This window comes from Aquarana catesbeiana, linkage group LG13 (genome assembly GCF_042186555.1).
Source record: "Aquarana catesbeiana isolate 2022-GZ linkage group LG13, ASM4218655v1, whole genome shotgun sequence".
NCBI lineage: Eukaryota > Metazoa > Chordata > Amphibia > Anura > Ranidae > Aquarana > Aquarana catesbeiana.
Genome location: NC_133336.1, coordinates 123,945,208 through 123,971,990, shown reverse-complemented (window position 1 = coordinate 123,971,990; position 26,783 = coordinate 123,945,208).

Here is a 26,783-nt window from a genome sequence, read left to right as displayed (position 1 = left end):
GTTGCAATTTCACTGTTGGGGTGGATCAAGGGAGGACATGTCACACTGTGCCCTTACGCACCAGATTCACTGACTGACCTATCCCCAGTCCCTTCAAGCCCCCTGGTGTACATACTTGTTTGTTTCGGCACAAACTGGCAGGTCCTCGGTCCTGGTCATCTCTCTCTCTCCACCCATCTCCTCGGCTTCCCTCTGGCAAGAGAGGGGTTCATTTTGGAGGGCCATATCGGGGTGTCCTTTGTGTGGGACCTCTTCCCCCCTGTTGCCTTGAGACCTGTCACTTTGTGGTGATGCACTGATCCACCCTACCGAGTCGAGGGCCTTTTGGGCCAACAGCTGCAACACATTTCAAACATTTTGGATATGAGATAATCCCTAGAGCCATACGGTCTGTACGACGTTTTTACATTCTGCGACAAATCGCATATACCCCTGATGAAGAAATAGCAACCCATGCAAATTTTGAAAGGCGTCGATTACTTCTGTTGTATTTACCTCCAATTCAACAGACCTTTGCGGTTATCGTCTGTACAGTTTAAATGTATTGCATTCTTATTCATTTCCAGAATATTACCATGAAATTGCCTTGTATATCGTGTATGTGCTCAATATTTTAAAACATTTTCTATTAAAATATATACACTTTTTATACTCTCTTCATACTTCATTTGCCATCTGCCCTATCCAAAGTCCCACCTAGAGAAAATCTCTCTCTTTCAATTCCTTGTTGCAATTTGGTAGCGAAGGCACATGACAGGCAGGTATAACAAAAAGCACAGCGCTGGATATAAATGCAAAAATACAACAAAAATTGATATTACTATTAAAGCACCAACAACTTTCATATGTGATAAAAGAAAAAAATAGAAATGAACAATAACATGAATGCTTCACTATAGTGATATATATGCGTGAACAATAACATGAATGCTTCACTATAGTGATATATATGCGTGACTATTCCCAGTTTTTTATCCACACATTTAGAAAAAAGTCCAAAGATGCAAAAATTATGTCAAAACAAATGTCCAAAAAAGCAATTAAATGTGACTTTGAATAATAAATCCGTGACTGTCACCGTGTTGAAATCCCGTCACCTGGTATAGATTGAAGGCTTACCAGATAGCCTCTGATCAGAGGCATAGAGCTAACAGCTTGGGGTTTGCCCTCCACAGCGGCTGGAACTTTAGCTGGGATGATGGATGTAGATCCACAAACGATCGCCACAGGCTTCCAGACAGCGGTACAATCAGGGAAGAGAGCTCTCACCGATATGGAAGTGTTTAAAAGAAAAGAGAAAACTCCAATGGTGTATATTACATAGTTACATAGTAGGTGAGGTTGAAAAAAGACACAAGTCCATCAAGTCCAACCTATGTGTGTGATTATGTGTCAGTATTACATTACATATCCCTGTATATTGCGGTCATTCAGGTGATTATCTAATAGTTTCTTGAAGCTATCAATGCTCCCCGCTGAGACCACCGCCTGTGGAAGGGAATTCCACATCCTTGCCGCTCTTACAGTAAAGAACCCTCTACGTAGTTTAAGGTTAAACCTCTTTTCTTCTAATTGTAATGAGTGGCCACGAGTCTTATTAAACTCTCTTCTGCAAAAAAGTTTTTTCCCTATTGTGGGGTCACCAGTACAGTATTTGTAAATTGAAATCATATCCCCTCTCAAGCGTCTCTTCTCCAGAGAGAATAAGTTCAGTGCTCGCAACCTTTCCTCATAACTAAGATCCTCCAGACCCTTTATTAGCTTTGTTGCCCTTCTTTGTACTCGCTCCATTTCCAGTACGTCCCTCCTGAGGACTGGTGCCCAGAACTGGACAGCATACTCTTGTAGAGCGGGAGAATTATTGTTTTATCTCTGCAGTTGATCCCCCTTTTAATGCATGCCAATATTCTGTTTGCTTTATTAGCAGCAGCTTGGCATTGCATGCCATTGCTGAGCCTATCATCCACTAGGACCCCCAAGTCCTTTTCCATCCTAGATTCCCCCAGAGGTTCTCCCCCCAGTGTATAGATTGCATTCATATTTTTGCCACCCAAATGCATTATTTTACATTTTTCTACATTGAACCTCATTTGCCATGTAGTCGCCCACCCCATTAATTTGTTCAGGTCTTTTTGCAAGATTTCCACATCCTGCGGAGAAGTTATTGCCCTGCTTAGCTTAGTATCGTCTGCAAATACAGAGATGGAACTGTTTATCCCATCCTCCAGGTCGTTTATGAACAAATTAAATAGGATTGGTCCCAGCACAGAACCCTGGGGGACCCCACTACCCACCCCTGACCATTCTGAGTACTCCCCATTTATCACCACCCTCTGAACACGCCCTTGTAGCCAGTTTTCAATCCATGTACTCACCCTATGGTCCATGCCAACGCACCTTATTTTGTACAGTAAACGTTTATGGGGAACTGTGTCAAATGCTTTTGCAAAATCCAGATACACCACGTCTACGGGCCTTCCTTTATCTAGATGGCAACTCACCTCCTCATAGAAGGTTAATAGATTGGTTTGGCAAGAACGATTCTTCATGAATCCATGCTGATTACTGCTAATGATATCATTCTTATTACTAAAATCTTGTATATAGTCCCTTATCATCCCCTCCAAGAGTTTACATACTATTGATGTTAGGCTAACTGGTCTGTAATTCCCAGGGATGTTTTTTGGGCCCTTTTTAAATATTGGTGCTACATTGGCTTTTCTCCAATCAGCTGGTACCATTCCAGTCAATAGACTGTCTGTAAAAATTAGGAACAACGGTCTGGCAATCACCTGACTGAGTTCCCTAAGTACCCTCGGATGCAAGCCATCTGGTCCCGGTGATTTATTAATGTTAAGTTTCTCAAGTCTAATTTTAATTCCGTCCTCTGTTAACCATGTAGGTGCTTCCTGTGTTGTGTCATGAGGATAAACACTGCAGTTTTGGTTACTGAAGCCCCCCGATTCACTCGTGAAGACTGAGGAGAAGAATAAATTCAATACCTCTGCCATCTCCCCATCCTTTGTAACCAGATGTCCTTCCTCATTCTTTATGGGGCCAATATGGTCTGTCCTCCCTTTTTTACTGTTAACATACTTAAAGAATTTCTTGGGATTTTTTTTGCTCTCCTCCGCTATGTGTCTTTCATGTTCTATCTTAGCCATCCTAATTGCACCCTTACATTTCTTATTGCATTCTTTATAAATTCTGAATGCTGTGGAACGTGTGTAGAACGTTTTATCTCTTGTTTATTAAAAGTCGCATCACTGGCATCCATAAAAACACTTTTCCTTGCAAGGAACCAATACAGCTTTAAAACGAAACTCCGCGCATGCGCCGTCGGTACGAGCGTGTCTATCCTACGGCCGTTTCGTCAGAAATGACATCATCAGGGGACAGGCAGGGACTTGCAGCCCCTACACTTGAAAATAGGGTGACACTTTTCCAGCACTTCCTCTCTGTGGTCATTGATCCCAGCCCCACCTCTTTAGGCATTGCCAACCCATTTAGATGCAGCTGCCCCTTTCACTAACCTTTCTGGCTAACTTCTCCACAGTCCTTCCAGACTGACACTCTCTCCACAGTCCTCCCAGACTGAACACTTACCAGCCCACCTGGCTGAGATCTCCCGGACATGGTGACCTGTTCCTGCTGTCCTGTCACTTGCTCCGTGCCTCCAGGAAGGGTTTCCTTCGTGTGTTGTGGGGAAACCTTCCAGCACCCGAGCCCCAGACCCGAGGCCACCCCCCAGACTAGGGGGGCGCCCTACGAGGGCCTTCGACAGCCTCCTCAGCACGCCATCTTCCACCCGACTTCCCCTGCTGTCAAGATTCATGTCTATTTATGAGGTAAGTCTGCCCCCTGCCAGCCCATTTGCTGGGGATTGGCTGAGACCCTCATAAATATACATGACAGCCCCTCCTAGCTTACACCCACTACATCTGGAAGCTTTTCCAATGTTCCAGAAACAGGGGGAGGCACCAGAAGAGCTGTCAGATGAGTCATCCAGCCCCCCTGAGTCACTCAGCCCTGACCCAGATTTAGCCCAGGCCTGGCTCTCGGCCAAGTCAATTTACCTACACTAACAACTAAACTATATACACTAGCACACTAGCTAGGGGGTGCTACACTGATATGGACTAGGTGCCTATATATTTGTGGGGATTTTTGGCAATTTTTTATCTTGTTCGTATTTATGTGCAGACTCTTCTATTAAATCTATCTATATATTGAATATTAACTACCCATACTTGGTAAAGCAGTAGCATACAGCAAAACGTGCTGATCAGGGTGTTGAAGCAGACATTAGTCTGGACTCAGATCTTAACACATTATCTGTGATGTTGTATGACATGATTTTATACCAAAATGTGTGTTTTTATGTATTTTGAGAGTCTTAACTAAAGAATTAATAAAATATATTTTTTTTTAATTAACAGTGTACAGTAGGGAAAATAGGCATTTTATCCCCTGCAGATATAAAGAAATGAAGGGTCTGTAATTTTTATCATAGGTGTATTTTAAATGATAGAGACAGAATATCAATCAAAAATCCAGAAAAAAACACGATTCAAATTTTATAAATTGAGTTGCAGTTCAATGAGTAAAATAAGTATTTGATCCCTAAGCAAAACATGACTTAGTACTTGGTGGAGAAACCCTTGTTGGTAAGCACAAAGGTAAGATGTTTCTTGTAGTTGGTTACTGTAGTAATATGACTGAACAGAAGTGACTCCACCTTTATATAAGTTCATATAAGATTAACTTGGGTTAATCTGCTAGTTAGTTTAAAGCGGAGGTCCACTGAAAAAAAAATTAAAAGCCAGCAGCTACAAATACTGCAGCTGCTGACTTTTAATATATGGACACTTACCTGTCCAGGGAGCCCGCGATGTCGGCAGCCGAAGCCGATCCGTCCTTCAGCTCTCGGCTGCTGCCGCCGCCATCCTCAGTAAGGGAATAAGGAAGTAAAGCCGTGTGGCTTCACTTCCTGGTTCCCTACTGCCCATGCGCGAGTCACGCTGCGCATCCTCTCAGGTCCCTGCTGTATTCTATGTCTCACAGAATACAGCGGGGGAGGACGGGGTAGGCGCCGGAAGTGGCATAGGTCATCGCAAGCGCCGCGGTGATCTATGCCAGGAATTGGGAGCAAATACCTGTATTAGACAGGTATCTGCTCCCTCCTCCCCCCCCTGAAAGGTGCCAAATGTGACACCGGAGGGGGGGAGGAATCCAAAAAGTGGAAGTTCCATTTTTGGGTGGAACTCCACTTTAAGTTCTGTATTCTCAGACTGTAACAGACTGTAATAGTTTTTGCAAGGCATTCAGTATAAGAAATAGCTTACAGCAACATCTTTGCTCTGTACCTTTCTATATAAAGCTTCTGGGTGTAGAGCTGTCTGGGACATTTTTCTGTGTAAAAGGGAACAGCAAAGGCATGACTATGAGTCATGGAAGCAGATGGCATGGTTACTACAGTCGCTATGTCAGCCATGTTTAAGGGGTTGGGCATTTGAGTATTAATGATATGTAATGATATGAAATGTACACCCCTGTATTAAATCACTCCATTTTTCCATGCAATGATTGGTTAATGATAACGTATATAAACTGTATACCCTCCCAGAATTAAATCAGATAGCTTTGAACATTTAGACTCTGCATCATCTCATTTTGTGTTCACCAAGAAGCTATCTCCTCAGTACTGAGAGGGTCTTGTGAGAGTAGTAATTGCTGTGATTATACCTAGTGGGTCTTGTCAGGTATACGGAAATACCGTTTGATTCTCTTCAGATGGAGGCACTGCTGAGATTTTTGAATTTAGGACTTGAGATAAGGCTCATCTGTGGTAAGGTTTTTCTTGCCTCAGCTCTGATAAAACCTTAGTCTCTTAAAAAAAAAAAAAAAAAAGAAGGGAGAAGGACCATGCCTGTTAAGAAGTGGCTTTTGGGAAAGCCTGGCTTTTGGTAAGCCTGTCCTTTGGTGGGACTATTAAGAAGTTTTAAAACGTGATATTACGCTCCTTTTGGGAAGGATGAATAAGATAAGGGTTAATAAGGCAATTACTACCGGGACCCACAAACTTTTGCTCTATCTGGCTTTTCTTGTCTATTGCATTTGCATAAAAGTATAAGATATCTGTTGTGTGGGATACGAGGCTGTATGGGGTAAGGCAACCCTGTTTTCACTGTGTTATATGATGTCCCAAAAGGGGCAAATTAAATTAGAGTGAAGTAAATTTCCCTTATGTTCAGGTATCGTGGAAGTGGTGAGTACTGTTATATGCATGTTCATATAAGTTTGCTTGGTATAGTATGGTATAGTATTTGAATAATATGATTTCTCCCCTTCCCTTTGCTAGTATTTTGGTTAGGGAGCTTTAGAATTATGAGTGCTTGATTCTGCTTTAAAAATGCGTAATTTGTTTGTTCATGTTTAACATGTTTTTGGTGACTCTTGGAATGGTATCAGAGTGGTATTTTGAAGTTTGCAAAGGGATGTGTTAGACGGGCTGGGGGTTGTGTAAGGTAAGGGAGTGTTCGGAGGATGCCCTATTTTGTGATGAGGTATAGTAAGTTTAAATGTGTTTTTAATGAAAACATCCTACATTGTTGAGGGGAAGGTAAGTTAAGTTTGAAGGTGAAGAGAGAGGAGTTATTTAGTAATGAAGGTTTCCATCATACAAGCCGATTTCAGAGCAGTTTTAAAGAAATTACATGCAGAGAAAAATAGTGCTTTTAAAAACGGGAAGTGACAGTCAGAGCTGTTTGAGATTTAAGGGGGACGTAAATGTTGGGACATTTTTATCGGCATGGCATACCAGGCGTGGACAAATTGATTTTTGATTGATTTGTGATATTTTCATGATTTGCTTTAGCAAGTGTGAGAGATTTTCATGGTCATGTATTTATTGACTACGAAGTATATCTGAGGAAATGGTTTCAGAGGAATAGCCGGGACAGGCGGTTTTAAGCAGTTAATTTACACAGAAAGAGTTTTGCTTAAAATAAGGAAGTTAAAGTGTCACAGGCCAGGTTTAAAATTTGGATTATCAGTATGTTGTTAAAATAAGGATTTTTGTGTAAACGTACCCTGTTTGTTTGTTGTTTGTTGAAGTTATAATGGGTCGGTACAGGTGGGTCGGTAAAATGTGCAGATCACTGTTCAGCAACAGGCACAGGTACAGAAGGTGGTGGGGGCTGATTCCCAGGTGGCATCGGGACATGGTGCCTCTACTGCACCAGACATATCTGATGTAGAGGAAGAGGACTGTGAGACCGAGGCTATGGGGGAGGCACCCACACCTGCTTGTACAGGAACAGATTCGACCAAGGGTAAAAAGAGAGAGCTGGTGGGAAGGCTAGAACCCTTGTTAAAAGTACCCCACCTCGTGCAAGGAGCGGCCCCTGATGCTGGGGTCTCGTAAAACTTTGCAAGATAATGGTACCAGAGATTCACAGAAATACTGATATGTCAGTTTATTGGGCAGTGATAAAATTGTCGCTGCTAGGTACACTGGCAGGGGGACATGGTTACTGTTTTGGGGGAACTGAATTAGGTAGAGGGAAGTTAAAAATCTTTTTCCTTCCCCCTCAGATCCCCCTAGATTCCCTCTTTGCTCCCCGATTCTCCACCTCTGAGCTGGTGAGTTTGGGGGTGTGAATTCTGACGCTGAGATCGCAACTTCATAGACTGACCGTTTCTGTGTCGATCAGTGAGGATTCTCAGTGTGCGGAGATCATCGGAGGGAGAACATGTTTAAACACTTCTCCCGTGATTGTCTCTGTTTCGTGGACTGTTTGTGGACTGTGATCAGTGGCAATCCTTGGGGTCGCCGCTGTTCGCAGTCTCATAAGATGGACACCTAGGTAGGGGAAAGTTGTTGTTAATAGAGAGAAATTGCTTAATTTTATGTGTATGTGAATTTTTGTCTTGCCTTGGAATTCCAATTTAGAGTATAAATAGTTTTTTCTTCTGAATGCAGATGGATTGTTGGGTAGTTGATATATGTGCTATGATCCTGCCAAGACAGAGAGCGTTGCTAAAATGGGCAAGTGAGAGAGACAGAGTAGGGTACTCATCTGTGTGTAGTGCTTTAAGAGGATTGAATCACGGATTTGGACAGGGACAAATTACTATTTGAGTGATTCCTCCTATCCTAAGTATTGTTTAGCACAATACACAGAGGTACATGTTCGCTTGCTATTTTGCTTCAGGTGGAAGAGGGGATCAAACCACCGACCAGGCCTTCACCACCACTTTTGTGGAGAGCATACTGCTATATTTGCATTCCATATTCAGCGAGTCAGAGAGACTTGCTGGACTGGAGAATGAATGTCAAAGAAGAATTTAATTGAGAAGAGTTATCTATATAGATTTAAAATGTTATACATGTTTATTGTTAAAATGTTGCAACTATTGTCAGTCTATTCATGAAATGTGTTGGGCACATATTAAGCCCATGCCCAATGCATAGTAAATTGGGAACATGAAATGGGGAATGTGACACGTCAGTGATAAAATTACATGTATGCGCTGGTACCAAATGTTTTTGTTTTCTTGGGAGTCTGATCAGATACAAATTCTTAAGAGTAGCATTTCAATTTATACATGGGGTGTTTTGATTGTTTCAGTTGGGCTGTTTCCACTGTTGCAGCCCCAAAGTCACACGATTTGCGATGCGACTTTGCAGTGCGATTTCATGTGACCAGTGAAAACCGTGTGGGAACAAGTCGCACCAGAGTCGGAACAAAGTAGCGCAAGAGCCTTTTTTGGATTTGCTGCAACTTGGGTAACACCGGTTGGGATGGGGAGCCTTGGAGTCTGGTTTTAGGGACTGTTTTAGTTGTGTAACTTGCCTGTCCTTACATTATTGAAATGAAAAGGGTGGTTTTTCGGTATCAACAAGTGTGCTATAGTTCAGATTAATAGATTGTATGTGTGAGGGGAAGTTGGGTGGACATTTGTTGATGTCGAAGGAAACAATGGGAGCTTTGCACAATATAAGGATATTACCTGTTATAGAGCAGGGGGATGATTATTTGTGAAAAGGGGTTAATTGTGTTTAAGCTGTTTTAACATTGATTGGGAATCTTAAAATGTTTAAGTTTATCTTTTTTGGTTAATACAGGTTTAAGAATATTATAATTAGGAGTCCATGCTACGAAAATAAAAAAGGAAAGTTATGTATTCCAGGCGCTATGCCAGATGAATTGTGGTTGGTAAAAAAAGAGGAAGTGATTTAGGGTTGTGTAATTCTATGCACTAGAGAAAAATATTAAGGTTTTAAAAGGTATTTAGGCGTTTGAAGGGAAAATATTAAAAGATGGAGAGTGAATGGATTGGCCAAATGAATGTGGAATGAGAAAGTGGTAGTATTGTGTTTAATGAACGCATAGGGTATCATTTTGTTTAGTAAAGTATTTTAAGTGTGTGTTTAAAATGTACACAACAAGTTGTTTCATATTGTGTTTAGGCCCACGCTGGTAACAGAAGGGTGAAATTTGGGAAAAATGTTGCTGCATATATTGAGTCCATGAGGTACTAAAATGTGATGGGAAGGATTTGTTTGAAATAAGCAATCAGAATGACTATTTTGGATATTTACCTTTTGAATTCCCAGAGTGTCAATCATGAAGTGTTAATGATGTAATGTTGTTTATCTATCAATGTTTTGTTTGTTGCTGATGATCAGACATATTTGCAAAGTTGGGAGACTTCTGAGTCAGAATATGTGTTTGGCTAAAATGTTCTGTTCTAAGTCCCTCTGGTCCACTTGGGTCCCAAGAATAGAAGAAACTAAAGGGGTTTAAGTTTTGTTGAAGTTCTGCTGTAATAAGGGTTTTGGAAAAATGTTTAGTTAAAAATATTGAATCTATATAATGAAAACCCTTGCTGAGAAACATTTTCATTCCTGCATTCTTTACTTACGTTTGAGTCAATGAAGAATATTATTTTTAATACCTCCAATGGTTAAAGCCTAAATTGATCAGGTAGATTCTGTGATTACTCATGTCAGATGAGGAGTACCTGCCCCAGCCAGCCAGCATTCACCCACAGCCCCATACACATGAAGAAATGCCCACCCCAGTCATACCCTACACCCCATTCATACCCTGCCTTATACCCTATCCGAATGAAGAGATGACTACAGCTTTTACATGGAAATCTTTGTTGTTCATCTTTGTTGTTTAAATACCATAGGAGGTGCTTGGATGACTAAAGGCGGACTCCTGCTGGAAAATGTTCCTGGGAATGACACCTTGAGGGGGAGCCAAATGACGCAAACCCGAGGTATGAAATTCTAGTGAGCACCACATGAGAGAGATCCAGATGCCAGCCCGAAGACCCAGGTCTAGCCCAACGCATCAGTTCCAGTTTGTCTGTGGATATCAAGTTCTGTCCTTACAAAGAGGCAGTGTTTTGGGGTAGAGAATTCATGTCTGTACATATGAATGATCACAGAATTGAACCAAAAGTTTTAGGAAAAGTTGAGGAGAATGAGAGTTATAATGTGGACATTTCCTTTTCCTTCATTTTTTGCGAATTTAATGGACATTCAGAAGCTATCCAAGAGACTTTTCTTTTTGTGTATTTCTTTGGGACTATTTTTATTTGGCCTAAAGGCTGTCATGCCCCTCACACTTGCTTTTATGGACTGTCACGCCCCTTCCTCCCTTTTGCATTCCATGGACAATTGTTATGCAGCTGAGATTATGTGTTTATTGTTTTCTATTTTTGCATGTTTAGAAGGTGGTCTGAGTGAGGGTCAGGGACATATTGGGATTGTTGTTGTAGTGTGCCCAGGACGTGCTCAACCACTTCAGTGTGTAAGATGTTTTGAAACTGCAGCTGTTGGATAATGTTTGGAGGGATGCTGGCATGAGCACTGTACTATATATGTATTGGTTCACATGTCATCCGCCAGCCTCTGTGTTCTGGGGGGCCCTTAAGGTTATATGTGGCCCACCCGATAACACCACTAATAACACATTCATTAGACATAGAGGGGATGTGTAATCAAAGTCTGAGGGAACTCCACAGTGTTTGACAGCTCAGCTCATGCCCTAAATCACACTATATATACCTCTGACCCCCCATACTGAGATGGCTAAGCTACTCTCACAGCTTGCCCTTGAAGGATTCTCTGAAGGTACCCAATGGGTCCTCAGCAGACATTCCGAGTGATCCCAAGGGATGGTGTTACTTGGCATCATTGGTTCCGATAATGGGAATTCTCGGGGACAGTGAGGAATGTCACTTGCTCAAGGCTAGTGTTCATCCTAAATGCCCCCTCAAACACTGTTATGCCAGCTCATTGTTTTTGTAAAAGGACATGACCTGGGCATGGTTCCCCTGGGGAACCGAAGGGGGGGGTATTGACATGATGAAAAGGCTAAATAATTACTTGGGAACCCCCTGGGTAACTGGGATGGTTTGGTTTCAATGGAGTATTTTCCTGGATCAGGGATATTGCTGTGTGTATTGCAGTGACTTTGCTCCTGGCATTATTTCTGTGTGCCTGCTTTGAGTATGTTATGTGTGTGTCACAATGCAGAGAAGTCAGTCACCTTCGTCACCTTCGTGACCTTCGTGTCTGAAAGAGGGGATTGTAGTAATATGACTGAACAGAAGTGACTCCATCTTTATATAAGTTCATATAAGATTAACTCGGGTTAATCTTCTGGTTAGTTTAAGTTCTGTATTCTCAGACTGTACCAGACTGTAACAGTTTTTGCAAGGCATTCAGTATAAGAAAAATAGCTTACAGCAGCATCTTTGCTCTGTATCTTTCTATATAAAGCTTCTGCGGTGAAAAACAGTCTGGGACATTTTCCTGTGTATAGGGGGACACCAAAGGCATGACTATGAGTCATGGAAGCAGATGGCATGGTTACTATAGTCGCTATGTCAGCCATGTTTAAGGGGTTGGGCATTTGAGTATTAATGATATGTAATGATATAAAATGTACATCCCTGTATTAAATCACTCCCATTTTCCATGCAATGATTGGTTAATGATAATGTATATAAATTGTATACCCGCCCAGAATTAAATCAGATAGCTTTGAACATTTAGAGTCTGCTTCATCTCCTTTTGTGTTCACCAAGAAGCTATCTCCTTAGTACTGAGAGGGTCTTGTGAGTATGGTAATTGCTGTGATTATACCTAGCTGGTATTGTCAGGTATACAGAAATACCATTAAATTCTCTTCCGTTACCAAGTTTGTTCTCATCTCAGGAGGGATTTTGGTCCACTCTTCTTTACAGATCTTCTTCTAAATCCTTAAGGTTTCTTGGCTGTCGTTTGGCAACTCGAAGTTTCAGCTCCCTCCATACATTTTCTATAAGATTAAGGTCTGGAGACTGGCTAGGCCACTCCATGACCTTAATGTGCTTCTTCTTAAGCCACTCCTTTGCTGCCTTGTTTGGGTCGTTGTTTTGCTGGAAGACCCATCCATGACTCATCTTCAGTATTCTGGCTGAGGGAAAAAGGTTCTCATCCAAGATTTTACAATACATGGCCCATCCATTGGCCCCTCAATGCGGCAAAGTCGGCCTGTACCTTTAGAAACATTCCCAAAGCATAATGTTTCTATCTACATGCTTGACTGTAGGGATGGTGTTCTTAGGGTCATAGTCAGCATTTTTCTTCCTCCAAACACAGTGAGTCAAGTTAATGCTAAAGAGTTCAATTTTCGTCTCATCTGACCACAGCACTTTCTTCCAATCCTTCTCTGGATCATTTAGATGTTCATTGCCAAACTTCAGACGGGCTTGTACATGTGCCTTCTTGAGGAGGGGGACCTTGTGGACACTGCAGGATTTCAATCCATTGTGGCGTATTGTGTTACCAATGGTTTGTTTGGTGACTGTGGTCCCAACTGCCTTGAGATCATTCACAAACTCCTCCTGTGTAGTTCTGGCCTGATCCCTCACTTTTCTAATGATCATCTTTACCCCATGAGGCAAAACCCTTCATAGAGTTCCAGACCAAGGGTGATTGATGGTTATTTTGTATTTCTTCCATTTGTGAATAATCACTGCAACAGTTGTCTCCTTCTCATCAAGCTTCTTGCTGATGGTCTTGTAGCCCATTTCAGCCTTGTGCGGGTCTACAATCTTGTCCCAGACGTCGTTTGACAGCTCTTTGGTCTTGCCCATGATGGTGAGGTGTGAATGGAAGAAAGATTCTGTGGACAGGTGTCTTTTATACACATAACAAGTTGTTGTTAGGAGCACATTCTTAAATTGACAGGACTAATCTATGTACTACAAGAGAACATACTGCATCCAGTCTCTGAGAGCCAGAATTATATTTGGTTGGTAGGGGATCAAATACTTATTTTACTCACAGAACTGCAACTCAATTTATAACATTTGTATCATATATTTTTTCTGGATTTTTGGTTGATATTCTGTCTCTATCATTTAAAATACACCTATGATAAAAATTATAGACCCTCCATTTCTTTGTAAGTGGGCAAACTTACAAAATCTGCAGGGGATCAAATAATTAATTTGCCTGTATATCACTAGTTTATTAAAGGAACACATTTAGAAGCAGAAGGATAGAGCACAAAAATCACAAGCATCGTTAACCACTAATACGCACTTTATCACCTTGCTGTGCTGCATAGCATATTTAGTGTAAGAGTGAGACTCTTTAAAGAATCCAGAGCTCTACTTACAGCACAGTAACATCACGCTGGCAACATTACATCAGTACATTTATAAGGCTACTCTACTTAATGTCATCTTCATTGGCAATAGTTACGAAAGTAAATAAGTTTAACTTTTTGTAACTGGAAGACACCAAACTGCAATTTTGAACAAGGTGCCATATAACCTCAGGCTGGCTTTGACCTTATTCAATTAATTAACTGTGTTGTTGTTCCCTCTTGTTCACTTTAGCTGAGAGGTGAGTACATCCTGTCGTGTATCTTTCCTGCCTAAGGTCAGGATATTTAGTAGTATCCTGACCAGAACTGTGTCTTTAGAGATCTAATACAACAGCTGCAAAGGCTACTCATTAGACTCAGTAAGCAGTTTTCTCCTAGCAATTTAGCCTTAAAAAATAAAATTATAAATAATGTGAATCCCCTGAGGAAGGTACCCAAAGTCATTACATGGATTATTTTCAATTTCTTAGGGAAACAAATGAAATGGTGTTCTAATAATAAAAAAAAAAAAAAAAAAGTTGCTGTACAGTGGCCTTTTATAAAGAAGTCCAAAATGGCACAACCAGATCCCCATATTTGTAGTGCTTTCCCACACACACGTTAAAAACATGATTTTGTGCATTGTTGACAGAAAACCTATGCATTCTGCATGGGCTGCCAATGCACTACATACAGTATTAAGCTGGCCATATACTGTTGGCATTTTGGCTAATTCATAATTGGCCGAAATTCTAATGCCTCGTACACACGGTCGGATTTTCCGATGGAAAATGTCCGATCGGAGTGTGTTGTCGGAAATTCCGACCGTGTGTGGGCTCCATCGGACATTTTCCATCGGATTTTCCGACACACAAAGTTGGAGAGCAGGAGATAAAATTTTCCGACAAAATCCGTTGTCGGAAATTCCGATCGTGTGTACACAAATCCGACGGACAAAGTGCCACGCATGCTCAGAATAAATAAAGAGATGAAAGCTATTGGCTACTGCCCCGTTTATAGTCCCGACGTACGTGTTTTACGTCACCGCGCTCAGAACGATCGGATTTTCCGACAACTTTGTGTGACCGTGTGTATGCAAGACAAGTCTGAGCCAACATCCGTCGGAAAAAATCCATGGATTTTGTTGTCGGAATGTCCGAACAAAGTCCGACCGTGTGTACGCCCTATAACAGTGGGTGGCCCTGCCAGCTTGAAAAATGTTGATTACCCTATCAACTTTTGGCGAAGAGCCGATAATTGTTGACCAAATAGAGCTTGCAACCAAGTAGCTGCAGACACTGTTTTGGTATTCTGACAGCTGGTACCACTGGCTGTCGAAATACAATAGACTTGCAGGGGATATTTGTCCAGCTACTAGCTATTTGTATAGATTAGAGGAATCTGTTAGCGTTCTTTTGTTGCACCCACAGGCTGAATGAGAGGATTTTATGGTCAGCTTTAGGTTTTAACAGTCCTGCACTATTTTTCCTAATGCACCGAACCACAAAACACAGAGGGTCACAAAGGATAGAAGAAAGGTAGTAGCACCTTTTATGCCATGTACACACGACCGGACTTTTCGACCGGACTGGTCCGACGGAACAAATCCGTCGGACAATCCGACCATGTGTGGGCTTCATCGGACCTTCAGCGGACCTTTTCTATCAAAAATCAGACGGACTTTAGATTTGGAACATGTTTCAAATCTTTCCGATGGACTCGAGTCTGGTCGAAAAATCCGTTCATCTGTATGCTAGTCCGACGGACAAAAAAGGACTTAAGGGCAGCTATTGGCTACTGGCTATGAACTTCCTTATCCTAGTCCCTTCGTACATCATCACGTTCAAGCGAACTGACTTTTGACCGGACTTTAGTCCATTTGTGTGTGGGCAAGTCCGGTCGTTCGAAAGTCTGTCGTAACTCTGTCTAAAGTCCGTCGGAAAGTTCGTCTGACCTTTGATGCTGAAAAGTCCGCTTGTGTGTACACGGCATAAGAGCAGTAATAGGAGGTCTTAAGAAATATTAAGCTTAGGGTAAAGATCAGTCAATTGGACTTTCATCAACTTTTTAAAACAAGATTTTAACTATGAAAAATGCTGAAAATCGAAAAATTTGTCCACTTAACAGGGATTCACTGTCACAGTTTAATGTAAAAAAATAATCAGTAAAAATGGTATCTTTATCATTTAATTCCTGTTGGAAGCAGCAGATTATTCCACGTGTTTATGCCTAGGCACCCTTCATTCTTGTAGTCTTACAGGAGCCTTTTCAGACTTTAATAAGAAATCCTGCCCACTTCTGCTTCTGATGACTGGGTGGCATTCATGCTGTCATCAGGGGATAGGGTCTGGAAGCAGGAAGAAATGCCCAGTGATGGCCTGCACCTCCAAGGATATGTCAACCAGATAGCACTGTGGAACAATTTTTAGGCAAAAGAGCAGCTGCAGCATGTATATTGTAAGTTTTCACAGCTGACTTATTTCACGCTGTGTGTGTCTATGGACCCTTCAGCGGCTTGCTATGGTTGGCAGACACAGCTCAGAAGGAGCACCAGCGGGGGACTCCAGAAGAGGAGGTTCAGGGCTCCACTGTGCAATACCATTTTTGTTATTTTAATAAATAAAAAATATATTCTTTACAACCACTTAAAGTCTAAATACATTTTTTACCTGGCCACACAATTTTATGGTTTCATTGCACAACCAATGTTACCAAATTTTGGCCAAATTAGTAACTGTGCAATGCAAGGGTTTACCTGATTGGATATGAATTGAATGGATTGTGTCATGCCTTCTGTAATAAGGCTTGTGATTTTCCTATTGACTTTTTGATTTAGATTGCTCTATGCTGCCATCTAGTGACCATTTTGCATAACTGCGTTATATCCATTTCATGTATTCATTTAGTATAGCTGGTTAGATTTGGTACATGAAAGCCTCCGTACTTTCAATCCCATCAGGCCTTGCATCAGCTTCCTCCACCATTTTCATCTTTTCTTACCATGGAAGCATACACATCTGCTGCTAAGCTCTACGTTAGCCATCCGGATCCATCTTCGGTATGTTTACTAATTGTATCTTCAGCTAGATAGATAGATAGGGAGGCACTAATTGTATGATCTTTATTAATTGCATTTTGTCTGTATCTGTTACAGTTTTACTCTATCTTGTATCAATAAAAGTTCAAAAGGATTCTGCGCCTACTGGAATGCATTGGTATGAGAGGAGTTAACAGTGTGCCCGAATACACCTCAGTCACGTGTAGTGAGGGGCATAACAGTAAAACGAAGGCTTCTAAGCACGGCTGGCATACAGAACAGCAGCAAAGCAAAGGCTTCTAAGCACTTCTAAGGCCAGTAATACAGCAGTGTTATCAGCTTCCATATAGCCGGACACCATGTCACAGACAAAGTCAGAGCACTTCACAACAAGGTCAGAAGTTTACTCCACGAGCACAAGGAGGTCAGTGAAAAGCGAAACAATTGCCATTGCCCGCGCAAAGGCGGAATCTGCAAAAGTAAAAGCTGACTTTGCGGCAAAGGAGGCCAAAATAAAAGCTGCGGCCGAGATGCAACTTAAATTAGAAAAGTTACGTATGGAAACTGCATTGGAGGAACTAGCTGCAGAGAAGGAGTCAGCGGCTGCTGCGGCCGAGGCAGACATCTTAGAAGAACTTGCAAAGCCCACCAGTGAGCGGCTCAGCAAAGTACTTGAAAGAAAATCCGTTCCTGACGACGGTACAGAGCGTACCTCAGAATATGTGCGGCGACACGCCGAACCAGACAACTGCCCACTTACAGCACCGAGAGTGGAATCAACCCCTGCCATTCACAGGCCTTACGTCAAGCAAGAAAGTAAACCCGCACTCAGTCAGTTTTCAGCACATTCTGCAGCCAGGCTATCAAAACACTACGTCACAGTTGACCAAATCGAAAATGAAGAACGACGGGTTAAAAGACACAGCGACTGTATCTCTGATGACCGCAAATACCCACCAAGTTCCTGGCACAACAGAGCGCCCCCTGGCTACTCACGCAACAATCAAGGTATGTCAGATTTCTTCAAGTTCTTAGCACGACGTGAACTGTTAGCAAAGGGACTTGCAAAGTTTAACAATCGCCCTGAAAGTTATAGAGCATGGCGTTCATCCTTCAGAAATGCAACTAGAGACCTTGAGCTAAATGCAAGTGAAGAAGCCAACCTCTTAGTCAATTGGCTGGGGAATGAGTCGTCAGAACATGCAAGGAGAATCAGAGACATTAACATTAATTACCCAAGCAGAGGGCTGAGCATGATATGGGAAAGGGTCGATGAATGTTACGGTTCCCCAGAAGTTATAGAAAACTCTCTTTTTAAGTGAATAGAGGACTTTCCCAGGATTCCTAACAAAGGCTACCAGAAGCTGAGAGAACTGAGTGACCTAGTGACAGAACTCCAAATAGCCAAAGCAGAAGGAGACTTGCCAGGCCTTGCCTTTCTGGACACAGCCCGTGGCGTTAACTCTATAGTGCAAAAGCTACCTTACAGCCTTCAAGAAACCTGGATTTCACGAGGCTCCAAATACAAGCAAAAGCACAACGTCCCCTTCCCACCATTCTCTTATTTTGTGGACTTTATTCGCTATCAAGCAAAGCTTAAAAATGATCCTAGTTTTGACATCTCATCATCTGACTCTGCTCACCCTAGGTCAAGTAAGCCTGCTCTAACCCGCAACTTCAAAGACGCACCTGTTGCAGTACGCAAAACAAGTGTATCTCCAACACAGGATCCAAGCAGAGAGTGTCCTCTTCACAAGAAGCCTCATTCGTTGTCAAAGTGCAGAGGTTTTAGAGAAAAGACTCTCCAAGATCGCAAAACCTTCCTGAAGGAAAACAGACTTTGTTACAGGTGCTGCGCATCAACTTCTCACCTTGGGAAAGACTGTAAGGTGAGCATCAACTGCTCTGAGTGCAACAGCTCAGAGCACAACACAGCTCTACATCCAGGGCCAGCGCCATGGACTCTTACCCCCTCACCCACAGTGGTAGAGCACGGCAGGGAGCAACAAGACACAGTACCTCCTGTAGTTACACCCCGGTGCACCCAAGTCTGTGGAGAAGGTCTGTCTAACAAATCCTGCTCTAAGATTTGTCTTGTTACAGTTTACCTCACAGGTCGCAGAGAAAAATCAGTGAAGCTATACGTGATCCTGGACAATCAAAGCAACAGATCACTCGCCAGCTCAGCCTTCATTGACACTTTCAAAATCAAGGAAGCCGGCACTTCATACTTACTTAAGACTTGTACTTGTAAGTGAAGAAACTGGGAGAAGAGCCATTGGTTACCAAATCGAATCCTTTGATGGTCAGACAACCCTGCCTCTGCCAACTCTAATCGAGTGCAATCAGTTTCCAACGGATAGAGAGGAGATCCCTACACCAGAGGTGGCACTTCCTCACGGACATCTGAAGGGCATAGCACATCTCATCCCTGAACTGGATCCCCAGGCCGAGATAGCGCTTCTCCTTGGGAGGGACATCATCAGAGTTCACAAGGTGAGAAAACAAATCAATGGTCCCCACAACTCCCCCTATGCCCAGAAGCTAGATCTAGGATGGGTCATCATAGGCAACGTATGCCTAGGGAGTGTTCACAAACCAACCAGCGTGAACTCTCTCTTTACAAAGACACTAGAAGGTGGGCGTCCATCCCTATTTCAGCCTTGCACCAACAGATTCCTTGTAAGAGAGAAGCCTGCCAGTGTAATTCATTCCAACCCTTACACCGCTAATCTTCTTTGTCATGAAGACAGAGATCATTTAGGGTGCTCAGTTTTCCAAAGGACTAAAGAAGATCACAAAATTGGCCCATCTATTGAAAATCATATCTTCTTGGAGATAATGAGACAGGGATTCTACAAAACCAACGAAAACAGCTGGGTGGCACCCCTGCCTTTCAAAGCGCAGAGACCCCGTCTTGCTAACAACAGAGAACAAGCTTTGAAACGCTTTTCCTCCCAATTTTCAAAGAAAAACAGAAATGAAAGGGCATTTCTTCTCATTCATGAGTAAGATGTTTGAGGATGACCATGCTGAGATAGCCCCACCTCTAAAAGACAATGAAGAGTGCTGGTACCTACCAATCTTCGGTGTCTACCACCCCAAGAAGCCAGGTAAAATCCGGGTAGTGTTTGACTCCAGCTCACGGCATCAAGGGGTCTCATTAAATGATGTCCTCCTAAAGGGACCAGATCTCAACAACACACTTCTTGGTGTTCTCATCAGATTCCGCAAAGAAGCAGTTGCCATAGTTGCAGACATTCAGCAAATGTTCCACAGCTTCCAAGTCAAGGAAGAACACAGGAACTTCTTGAGATTCCTATGGTTCAAAGACAATGACCCTACTAAAAACATTACAGAATACCGCATGAAAGTGCACGTTTTTGGTAACAGTCCATCTCCTGCTGTTGCCATCTATGGACTTAAGCTATCTGCCCAAGAAGGTGAGAAAGACGTTACGCAGTTTATTGAAAGAGACTTTTATGTAGATGATGGTCTGAAATCACTTTCTTCACCTGAAGCTGCAATAAGTCTACTCAAGAGGACTCAAAGCATGCTTGCCTCTTCAAATCTCAGACTGCATAAGATAGCATCAAACAGCAAGGTCGTCATGGAGGCCTTCCCTTCCCAAGATTATGCCAGTGACTTCAAAGATCTGGACTTAGCTACAGACTCCCTTCCTATGCAACGCAGCCTAGGACTCAACTGGGACCTCAAGTCTGACACCCTTACCTTTCAGGTTGACCAAGAGACAAAGCCCTTCACACGGCGAGGTGTCTTATCCACCATCAACAGCCTGTATGATCCACTCGGGTTTGCAGCACCAATTACCATCCAAGGTAAGATTCTGCTTAGAGAGCTTACTGCAGACACATGTGATTGGGATTCTCCACTACCTCCTGAGAAAGAGACATTATGGGTAACATGGAGAGACTCTTTAAAGACTTTATCCAACCTACACGTACATAGACCATACACCCACTTTCCTCCCACAAGGGTTCAGTCTACAAAGTTATGTGTATTCTGCGATGCTTCAGTTAAAGCAATAGGAGCAGTAACCTACCTCAAGTCAGTAGACATCGAGGGCCAAGTTCATATTGGGTTTGTTATGGGCAAAGCCAAGCTAGCACCATGTCCTGAAACCACCATTCCAAGATTGGAACTGTGTGCTGCTGTACTAGCAGTAGAACTAGCAGAACTTATTACATCTGAGATGGATCTAGAACTCGAGGACACAGAGTTTTACACAGACAGCAAGGTAGTGTTGGGTTACATTTACAACGAAAGTAGGAGATTCTATGTCTATGTACACAACAGAGTCCTAAGAATCAGGAAGTCGACACAGCCCACCCAGTGGCATTATGTCTCAACTGATCATAACCCAGCAGATCATGCTACAAGGTCTGTACCAGCATCCCGTCTCAAAGACACTACATGGCTCACAGGACCACCCTTCCTGAACAAGTCAGTGCCTACCACTCCAGTAAGGGAGACATATGTACTGCTGGAAACTGAATATGACTCAGATATCCGTCCTCAGGTTTCCACACTACATACAACAATTTCTAACCAACTGTTGGGATCCAAGCACTTCCACAAATTCTCCACTTGGAAGTCCTTACAAAGAGCTACTGCTTCAAAACTCACACATGAGACTCTGACAATCTTCATGGCTGAAGTATCAGCTGTAATGAATACCAGACCTTTGACATCTATACCTAATGATCCTGATGATCCTTTCTTGCTTACACCTTCCACTTTGCTCACTCAGAAAGTTGAGGCGATCACAGCTCCTCCAGTCAATCTAGACACAAAGGACTTATACAGATGTCAATGGAAAAGAGTACAAGTGTTAGCTGACACCTTTTGGAACAAGTGGAAGAAACAATACTTGTCTAATCTACAGACCAGGAACAAGTGGCAAGACAGCAAACCCAACTTACAGCCTGGTGCCATCGTTCTCATGAAAGACTCTCAATCGAGGAGAAACGAGTGGCCTTTGGGTCTGATAACCCAAGTGTTTCCCAGTGAAGATGGAAATGTCAGGAAAGTTGAGCTCAAAGTTATTAGGCAAGGCCAGCCTAAACTTTTCCTCAGACCTGTTTCTGAACTTATTTTGTTACTCTCCTCCGGAGTGCCATGATGTGTGGTATCCGTGGGAAACCAAGCGGGGAGTGTCATGCCTTCTGTAATAAGGCTTGTGATTTTCCTATTGACTTTTTGATTTAATTAGATTGCTCTATGCTGCCATCTAGTGACCATTTTGCATAACTGCGCTATATCTATTTCATGTAGTCATTTAGTATAGCTGGTTAGATTTGGTACATGAAAGCCTCCGTACTTTCAATCCCATCAGGCCTTGCATCAGCTTCCTCCACCATTTTCATCTTTTCTTACCATGGAAGCATACACATCTGCTGCTAAGCTCTACGTTAGCCATCCGGATCCATCTTCGGTATGTTTACTAATTGTATCTTCAGCTAGATAGATAGATAGGGAGGCACTAATTGTATGATCTTTATTAATTGCATTTTGTCTGTATCTGTTACAGTTTTACTCTATATTGTATCAATAAAAGTTCAAAAGGATTCTGCGCCTACTGGAATGCATTGGTATGAGAGGAGTTAACAGTGTGCCCGAATACACCTCAGTCACGTGTAGTGAGGGGCATAACAGATTGTATAGGTAGGTTCTTGCATGCCATAGTTTTTGGGAAATCTAAGAAGGAATGTGTGACAGAAGTGGTGTCAGACCCTGGCCACCTTCACCAAATAGTTGGTCAAACTCACACCGTGCTATCACTGAAATGCAACAATGGCACTCTCAGCCTCACACTGCACAAATGTTTTCCGGCTTGTGGGACTGCAATCTAAGTGCCAGCCGACTAGTGATCACCATTGGGTATGGTTAAAGAGGATCTTCACCCTAGAAAGAAAAACATTTAAAGTCAGCAGCTACAAATACTGTAGCTGCTGAACTTTTAATAAAAGGACACTTACCTGTCCAGGGGTCCAGAGCTGTCCTCACCTGGGCTGATTCTTTGCCAGGTTTTGGGTCCCCGACACTGGCATATTTACTAAAGGAAGCCGGTGTGACTCCTTAAAGCTTTACAAACAGATTCCCATTGCGCATGTGAATAGTCTTGCATCCTTCTGGGACCTGTGACTTGTCCCAGAAGACTGCAGGCAAAGGGAGGGGGCTGAACTGCCACTCCTATCAAAACTAGGTACCTGCTCCCCCCAAAAAAATTACAATGTGCCAAATGTGGATGAGGAGGATGTAAAGTAGAACTTCACAATTAAACCCCTTATACTCCAAATCAATCGCTGTCACCAGATATCTTTATTGTAAAATATCGAACATTCACACTAACAATTAGAGATAACAATTATGTCTTAAAAGTCTGTAACACACACACTGTCACCACAAACAGGTGTACCCAGAGATTTACCAAATAGTAGCGCTCTTTAAAGAGGCAGGGATTCTTTAGGTTGTGCATCAGGGCATTAGAGACAATATTAACGATTTTGAAAATATCGTTTAATAAAAAACTGGTAAAAAAGGGTGAATGCAAGATATTTGCAAAGGAAAAAGAGACAATAATACAACAGAGAAATATAAAGGGTTTAAGAATGAAAATATTTAAAGTCTAGTTCTGCGGGTTTGACAACATAAAATCAATGAGCAAATTGTGGGCGGCACAGTGGTGTAGTGGTAGCACTCTCACCTAGCAGTAAGAAGGGTCACTGGTTCAAATCCAACCACGACACTACCTGCTTGGAGTTTGCATGTTCTCCCTATGCCTGCGTGGGTTTCCTCCGGGTACTCCGGTTTCCTCCCACACTCCAAAGACATGCTGGTAGGTTAATTGGATCCTGTCTAAATTGTCCCTAGTATGTATGAATGTGAGTTAGGGACCTTAGATTGTAAGCTCCTTGAGGGTAGGGACTGATGTGAATGTACAATGTATATGTAAAGCACTGCGTAAATTGACAGCGCTATATAAGTACCTGAAATAAATAAATAAATTGTATCAGTGGCGCTCATAAATCTTTGCTGACAGCTCACCTTCTGTATACATTAGCCTAGTCATGTGTGATCTTGATACATTCAGTATTTTCTTTCACATTCACATATATAAGCAATAGTGATGTTGGTTTATCATGTCTGATTTTATGAATCATGTATACATTTTGAAACTGTGAATTGGAGAAGGGGTCTTCTTCCAGTCAAATAGGTTACCTGTCAGCAGAGATCAGGCCTAAATGCTTTTACAATATGAAATAGCCCTGGATAATACATTTTATTGATCGCCATGTACTCCCTAGGGGTTTAATTAGCCTGAAGACCATGCGTGACAGAACTGAAAGATTTTTTACAGTTTTATGATGGGCTAATCTCAATTCCCTCAGAGGAAAGTAATAACCTTCTAGATCAGAGATATGCAATTAGCGGACCTCCAGCTGTTGCAGAACTACAAGTCCCATGAGGCATAGCAAGACTCTGACAGCCACAGACATGACACCCAGAGGCAGAGGCATGATGGGACTTGTAGTTTTGCAACAGCTGGAGGTCCGCTAATTGCATATCCCTGTTCTAGATGTTTATTGTTAGCAGACATGGAGATGATACACAAACCCTGACATACTGCAGTGTTCTGTCCAGACCCCCTATTAAGGCATCAATGATAAGCAAACCCTGGCATACTGCAATGTTCTTTCCATACCTCCTATTAAGGCATTGATTAAATATTTATAGGGATGGGCTATCTGTTCGAGTCGAACTTGAGTTCGACTCAAACACTGGCTCTTCGCCCGTTCGCCAAACAGCGAACAATTTGGGGTGTTCGCGGGAAATTCGAAAAGCAATGGAACATCCTTTAAAATTCTATGGGAGAAATCTAAGGTGCTAATTTTAAAAGTTAATGTGCAAGTTATTGTCATAAAAAGTGTTTGTTGACCTGGGTCTTGCCCCAGGGGACATGTATCAATGCAAAAAAAAGTTTTAAAAACGGCCGTTTTTTCGGGAGCAGTGAGTTTAATAATGCTTAAAGTGAAACAATAAAAGTGAAATATTCCTTTAAATTTCGTACCTGGGGGGTGTCTATAGTATGCCTGTAAAGTAGCGCATGTTTCCATGTTTATAACAGTCTGAGAGCAAAATGAGATTTCTAAAGGAAAAAAAAGTAATTTAAAAGTGCTAGCGCTAGTGCCGGCTATTAATGAATTGTCGGTCCGGACAATACACATAAAAGTCATTGAAAATTTTTTTTTTAAAATGCGTGGGGGCCCCCCAAAATTCCATTATCAGGCCCTTCAGGTCTGGTATGGATTTTAAGGGGAACTCCGCACCAAAATTTTAAATAAAATTGTGTGGGGTTCCCCCAAAAATCCACACCAGACCCTTATCCGAGCACGCAACCTGGCAGGCTGCAGGAAAAGAGGGGGGATGAGAGAGCACCCCCCTCCTGAACCGTACCAGGTCACATGCCCTCAACATGGGGAGGATGTCCCCATGTTGATGGGGACAAGGGCCTCATCCCCACAACCCTTGCACGGTGATTGTGGGGGTCTGTGGGCGGGGGGGCTTATCGGAATCTGGAAGCCCCCTTTAACAAAGGGGACACCCAGATCCTGGCCCCCCTAAGTGAATAGGTAAGAGGTATATTGTACCCCTACCATTTCACAAAAAGAAAGTGTCAAAATGTTAAAAAAAACCACAGGAGACTGCTTGGGACAAGTCCTTTATTAAAAATAAAAAAATAAAAATAAAAAAGAGATTCCAGCGATGTAATCCAATAAATCCATGCTCCTACTCCAGCAATGTAATCCAATTCTCGATCTCCAGCGATGGATGATCTCCAGCGACTCCAGTGAGGAACACGCACAGGATCCTGCCTCCACTGGAGGCACCCAGACAATGACGCGGCACTAGCTTGACAGCTCTTATGTAGCTGAGAGCGGGGCCACCCGTCACATGACCCTGTCCCCCTCTGACAAGGGGAAATGCCGGGGTTTCCCAGTGATGTGTACGGGTGGCCCCGCCGCCCTCTGATGCAACAGGAATCCTGCGTTGCATCAGAGGAGGCGGGGTCACCCGTACATGTCACTGGGAAACCCCGGCGTTTCACCTTGTCAGAGGGGGCGGGGTCATGTGATGGGTGGCCCCGCCCTCAGCTACATAAGAGCTGTCAAGCTAGCGCCACGTCATTGGCTGGGTGCCTCCAGTGGAGGCACCCCCCCCAATCCCGCCCCCCCCCATCCACATGGGGGGGCCGGGATCTGGGAGTCCCCTTTGTTAAAGGGGGCTTCCAGATGCTGATAAGCCCTCCGCCCGCAGACCCCCACAACCACTGGGCAAGGGTTTAACAAATCCTAGTTTATTAGTTATATGCTAAGTAATGGCATAGCAGAATGGTTTCTGCTATTCTGAAATCTTTTTGAAGTGTCCAGGCCCATAACAAACTGTCAACTCATGGTAAATGACTGTGGAGGTGCACTCTTGGGTTTATAGCTAGTTCTAAAAAGGAGGTAACAGCTGTTCTGTCTCTTACTTTAAAAAAATGTCATAGCTGACCTATGTCCTTTTTGTGCATACACATTTCCTCTCTTGGTCTCTTGTTCCCTGCATTCACCATTTAATATCCCACACTTTTTCTCACTGGTTCCCAGTGATCCACATATTCACACATGCTCATCCTTTGGTATGCAGCCTGGGATGTGACACGTATCTCTACACACTCACACTTATTCACTTCCCCTCCTTCAACTTTCATTTTGTTATTTCTATTTCTTCACAGCACCTCCTGTGTTCTGCGGCCTGGTTGCCTACTCCCATGTGGCGATGGTTTTGGGGTGCTCCGATCCTCATGGCGGCCGTGTCCCTTGGGTTTTGGGGGGGCGCTCTCTGCCTCAACCCCGGGTGAGACTTTTGTTGATCTGGACCACCCAGCTATTTCATTACGTTATTTGTTACCCACCCACGATAAATTGTGAGTATCATTGAGACTAACGTTTCCTCTGTATTTATCCTCCATTTATTTACAAGAACCCCTATATTAATAGATGTTTCAATACCTCATTTTC